At 43.7% G+C, this 6,354-nt stretch overlaps 1 non-coding gene across 1 annotated transcript; it reads right to left on the reverse strand.

Moving 5' to 3' along the window:
• Positions 1 to 5,986: 5,986 nt before the first annotated feature.
• On the reverse strand, positions 5,987 to 6,059 carry TRNAE-CUC. Its single transcript has one exon. It is a non-coding gene; the product is annotated as a tRNA-Glu (tRNA).
• Between the last annotated feature and the right edge of the window lie 295 nt (positions 6,060 to 6,354).

The raw sequence follows: 6,354 nt of genomic DNA on the forward strand, positions 1-6,354 counted from the left end.
CGATCCCAGGGTCTTGGGATCGAGCCCCACATCGGGCTCCCTGCTCAGCGGGAAGTCTGCTTCTCTCCCTCTCCTTCTGCCCCTCCCCCACCTTGCACTCTCTCTCTCTCTAAAATAAATAAATAAATCTTTAAAAAAAATGAAAATCATGCCAGTATACATAATGAGGTCAATCCAGGAAAAGGCCAGGGAAAACCGGAATCTATGGTATCTTGGGAGCTCCCGAACTTCCCAGCACAAGCCAAAAAGCAAAATGTTGGCCTCACATCTGCTCAGACCCTTAATCTTCTCCCAAACCCAAACACTCTGACAGTGTATAGAACTTAAACCCCTTCCTGAGCTGACTTCTCCTGAGTTTCAATTCTCTCATCTGAAAATTTAATCAAGTTATTGAAAGGATTAAATGGGGTAATATGTATAAAGCCCTTAACATACTTCCTGGGACCTCACTCAGGTGGCCACTGTCTTTACTGGAGACCCAAATACACCCCAGCCCCATCCACCAGCCCTTACACCCCATGCCTCAGCCTTGGAGACTCCTCTGCTGCAGGAAGGGCAGACATGGCTCCTCAGGAGTCGTCAGCAAGGGGAGAGCATGTGACAGAAAACAGCTTTAATGTCAAGGGGAGATTGAGTACTACTTGCATGGGAGGCAATACCAGGCAACAGGAGAAGCAGAAAAGCCTCAATTTTAGGAGCGGAGAACAGCCCCTTTCTCCCCAGGGCTGTGGTGCTGGCTGAACCTGGGCTGGCCTGTCCAGTTTAGACACAGGTTATGGGAAGAGTTTGGGGGTGGGGGTCGGGCGACAGGTACTGCCTCCCATGGGAGACGCTGGACATTTCTCCACCCTGGTGCTTTCAGGGGCCCAGCCCTGCCCAGCCTCCCTCCCTCTCACCTGAATTTACTACTGCTGACTGTGGCCAACCAGTAAGCCTCTGGCCTGGATATGAGGGGCGGATGCACGCGATGGGCAGACTCTGGATCCCGTGCCTGGGCTCCACCATCAAGGGAGCCTGGGGACCAGTTGGGACTCTTGGTTTCTGTAGAGGGAGGCTGGCTCTGCTTCGCCTTGTGCTGGAAAGGAATTTGGATGCTGAGAGTCCAAAAAGATTGACAAATGTGCACCGGATTAGGAAATAGATAAAATAAATGATACCTGAATAGAAGTGGGATGCTACTGTAAGGGGGCTGAATCTAAATCTATGAACTTGATTTCCCTAGCTGAACTTGGTTCTTATCACAAGTGCCCATTCACTGGGGGTAGGAGAAGCAGGGGTGAATTAATCTCAGAGAATTTGTGGTTCCCCTCCTGTGGGGTGTATCTAAATTCCAGGGGGCTTACCTAGAGTAACAGCAAACACTCTCTGCTCTAGATTTCCTATGCCGTTTGGACAGTCTGTCGTCCCCCTCACCACAGTTTGGCTCAGGGTGGGGGGAATGGACACTCTCTCTTTGGTGTCCACAGCTGTGCTCGGCCTTTCTCACCCTCCCTGTCGCTCTACTCGGCCCAAGTCTGGAAATATTAATCTGACCTCCAGAGCGTGAACAAGACTTGCTCAGACTCCTATATTCTTCCAAGTCTATGGATTACGCCTGAGTTCCTTCTGCTCTCCCTGAGGGCTAGGCTTTGGAGACACTAAAGACAGGAATTAACTCCTTTTTTTCTCTGCTTTCTGCCTCTCTGGAGGCAGTGAATGATGAATACCCTAGCTGACTGAATGGAGAAAGAACCAAGGAAAAATGGAGAAATATCCCTCAGTAGACATTTCAAAATATTATCCCTTCACACTCTGTACCTTAGTGATATCTTTTTCAGAAAGATAAAGTCAGGGGTGCCTGGCTGGTTCAGTCGGTGGAGCATATGACTCTTGATCTCGGGGTTTTAAGTTCAAGCCCCACGTTGGGGGAAGAAATCTTAAAAATAAGATCTTAAAAATAAATAAATAAAAATAAGTAACCAAAGTATTGAAAATAAAATATGATTTTAAAAAAGAAGGTAAAATCATGACACATAGTAAATAAAATGAAGACATGTTAAAAGTTTTATTTAACTCGGGGTGTCTGGGTGGCTCAGTGGTTAAGTGTCTGCCTTCGGCTCGGGTCATGATCCCAGCGGTCCTGGGATTGAGCCCTGCATCGGGCTCCCTGCTCAGCGGGAAGCCTGCTTCTCCCTCTCCCACTCCCCTTGCTTGTGTTCCCTCTCTCGCTGTGTCTCTCTCTGTCAAATAAATGAATAAAGTCTTTTAAAAAAAAGTTTTATTTAACGCATTTATTACCAAGAGAACCAGTAAGATATAAAAATTATTAACAAGGAGAATCCAAATAACAAATGTGTATACGAACACTCAGGATGCCGAGATGAATTTGCTAATCATAGAGGCAAGACTGGTTCTCTTTCACTGGATGAAATTAATTGCATCTTTACTGGAGAAAATGTATTTATAAGACTGTAAACAGGAATCATTTACAATTACCATCAATTCTCCACATTACATTTTATTCTAGAGAGTTACAAAATGATTAAAGATAATGAAAGGCACAGACACAAGAGAATCAGGTAAGCCCAGAAAGTTCCAAGCCTGGCTTTCCACAGAAAGAGTACTGTATTAATTTCCTAGGGTTGAGTACCACAACACTAAATGGGTATTATAAAACAATGGAAATGGATATCCTCCCAGTTTTGAAAGCTAAAAGTCCAGATCAAGGTGTCTGCAGGGCTATGCTCTCTCTAAGGTTGCCAGCAAAGAATCCTTCCTTGCCTCTTCCAGCTTCTTGTGGTTCCTGGCAAGCCTTGGTGGTCATTGGCTTGTAGACATCACTCAGCCTCCATTGTCACATGGCATTCTCTCTGTGTCTCTGGGTCTAAATTTCTCCCTTCTTATGAGGACACCAGCCTTATTGGATTAAAGCCCACCCTAATGGCCTCATCTTAATTTGACTAAATCTGCAAAGTTCCTATTTCTCACCGTTCTGGAGACGGGAAATCCCAGATCAGTGTGCCAGTATGGTCATGGTCTGGTGAGGGCCTGCTTCCAGCTCTTCTAGGCCTCTTTTATAAGGTACTTATCTCATTCATGAAGGCTCTGACCTTATGGCCTAATCACCTCCCAAAGACCACACCTCCTAACACCATCACATTGGACATTAGGATTTCAAAATATGAATTTGGGATGAACATTCAGCCTATAGCAGAGCCCAGTCTTAGAAGGGCCCTCACCCTTTCATGGGTTTTATCTCCAGGAACCCCACCAGGTTCTCATGGTAAAGACTGGAGAAGATCCCCTTTATGGTCCTGGCATGGTAACCACTTTGAAATAAGTCCAGAGGGTTCTCCATAATAAGGGCCCTCAAGGGGGAACCTTATCAGAGCCTTGTCTTAGAGCCTTCTCTTCAGAGCCTGAAGGAAGAACAATTTCTTTTTTTTAAGATTTTATTTATTTATTTGACAGAGAGAGAGACACAGCGAGAGAAGGAACAGAAGCAGGGGTAGTGGGAGTGAGAGAAGCAGGCTTCCCGCGGAGCAGGTAGCCTAATGCAGGGCTCGATCCCAAGACCCCAGGATCATGACCTGAGCCAAAGGCAGATGCTTAACCACTGAGCCACCCAGGCGCCCCTGAAGGAAGAACAATTAGCCAGACCTGACCCTGTCTAGCCTCCGTGTCTGATGTAAGAGAAGGGAGAAAAAAGGCTGAGAAATGCTTCTAAAGGTCATAGCCCAGGGACATGGGGCTGCTAAAAAAATGAGATTTAATCATAAGATTATGGAACACTTCCCTTTCCAACACCTTTCCACTATATCAACACTCCAGGATAATAAGTGGATTACAACTGGAAAAGCTGCAAATCACAGAGTCTATTTAGGAAGAAGTTCTTGGGGAAACCCAAAGATAACAGAGGAAATAAAAACAAGGAAATTAGAGGAAACAAGCCTATGGTACTCACAGCCATAGCAATTATTAAATATAGCCCAGCTCCTGCCCAGATTAACACAAAGCCTTATACTAAAAACCTACTTACCTCAGTTTCTCTTACCCAATTCATCATGTCTGGCTTTCAACAAAAATTTACAAGGCTTGTTAAAAAAGCATGAAAGAGGGGTGCCTGGCTGGCTCAGTTGGAGCATGTGACTCTTGATCTCGGGGTTATGAGCTGGAGCCCCACATTGGGTGTAGAGATTACTTAAATAAATAAAACTTTTTTTAAAAAGCATGAAAGAATATCATCTGAGGAAACAAAGCAAGTATCAGAACCACACTCAGCTATGACATAGATGTGGAATGATGAGATAGGGAATTTAAAATAACAATGATTGTTATGTTAAGACTCTAATGGAAAAAGTAGACAACATGCAAGAACAGATGGGTACTGCAAGCAGAGAGATGGAAACTCTAAGAATCAAAAAGAAGTAGTAGGAAGAAAAAGTGTAACAGAAGTGAAGAATATCTTTGATGGGCTCATCAGCAGACCTAACACAGCTGAGGAAAAATCAGTGTGCTTGAAAATATGCCAATAGCAATTTCTCAAACTAAATGCAAAGAGAAAAAAAAGAAAAAACAAAACAGAATATGCAAGCATGTGGGACAATTCAAGTGCTCTAAGATTCTGTAACTTTGAACAACAGGACACATGGCTCTCTGGGTCCCTCATAGCACACCCACGTGGGGCTTTTCACTGGGAAGGTAAGGAGGCAAATTCATCGAAGTCTACAGAATCACCAAGCTGGATGGGATGACCGCCAGTCTGAAAATTACACTATGAATCCCCAAAACCCACTATAGAGTTGAGAAAAGGGCAAATGTAAATAGAATAATGTTCAATAACAGGCAGTGTGGTCTAAATGAACAAATATGGATCCCGGAGTCAGACCTGGGTTTTGACGTGGCTCTGCCCCTTGGAGTTGATTGACCTTCGGCAAGTTAGTTACCTTTGAGATCCTGTTCCCCTCTTTCATAAAGCAGTTATCATGATACCTTTCTCACAGGTCTGCTACAGGGATTAAATGAATCATTTACATAAAGTATGCAGGAAATGCTTAATAAATACTTGTTTTAATTCTTGAGATAAGTTCCGACTAATGCAACTAAAGGAAAAAAATTAGCTGAACAGTAGGGCTGGCTTCATAAAATAACATCAGAAAAAATCAGGTAAAGGCAGTGATGGGTCTTTTTTAGTGTTGTATTTCTTTGGACTCGTTTTATAAATGAAAATCCAACTTGGTAGCAGGGTGAGGGGATTCTTTCCAATATTCTCAGCTCTTAGACACTCATCAGGGGTTTAATAAAGCATTGTGCTGTGGAGTGTGACAGGTGGGGAACAAAAAGATGATTAAAGATCTGGTTCTTAGAGTAACTGTTTTGTTCTCTGAAGGTGGTTCTATATATTTAAGTTGTTCCTTGTTGCCACTATTATTCTTGCTAATGCCCAGATGAAGTTGATTTGTTAAGGGAGAATATGGCTTAAAACAAAACATTGTGAGACCATGCAGTTCACAGGTTCCTTTGGGCTTGAAGACTCTCTGTATGTGGGTGTGAAATAAATGTAAATTTCACATTGTAGATTTCTGCTATGGGGCTAGGGTAGCTGGAGTTTCCAGCGATTCTTGCTTTATGTTGGCTTGTGCTATTCTAGTTCCAAGACAAGTTACGCTTGTATTTTAAAATTAAACTTTGAAATTTAAAAATAAAAGCAGAAAAAAAAGTTTCCTAGGCCAAAAGGAATGATTTAAATTTTTGGAGAGCTCATCAGCATTTCAAGAGCAGTGATAAGCCACTGGAATTTACTTTGATGTTTTCTGCTCAAGCATAGCCACCCCAGCCTCCCAGGGTCCCCTCCCCTGTGTCTCAGTGTTGGGCTGGGTGGCCACAGCTCTGGAATCTGACAATCTCTTAGTCTTATTCCCCACTGTCCTTGTTTGTGTATCTGTTTAGCCCTATGCCTTTATTTTTTTAATTATTTTTTTAAGATTTTATTTTTAAGTGATCTCTATGCCCAACATGGGGCTCAAACACACAACCCTGAGATTGAGAGTCTCACGCTCTACCCGCTAAGCCAGCCAGGCGCCCCTAGCTCTATGCCTTTAGATCTTCTACAGGCCTCCTCTCTTGTTTTTCTCTCAATGTCCATTTGTCCATCTCCCTGACTCCTTTTTGGTTCCTGCCCCGTGGCACTGACCTGAATAGAGAAGTTTGACTGCTGGCTCACAATTGTTTTAACGGCTAAGTAGACTTCACAATATGTTCTCCACGCTAGGGTTGTCTTTGACTTATGGGGAGGGCGAAAACAGAAGGCCGAGGAAGAAATCTAATACAAACCACCTTGGGAATGTTGGAGAACCCCCTTTCTCTGAGGACACC

Source organism: Mirounga leonina, unplaced genomic scaffold, assembly GCF_011800145.1.
Source record: "Mirounga leonina isolate KUSES-001 unplaced genomic scaffold, KU_Mleo_1.0 Mir_125, whole genome shotgun sequence".
Lineage (NCBI taxonomy): Eukaryota > Metazoa > Chordata > Mammalia > Carnivora > Phocidae > Mirounga > Mirounga leonina.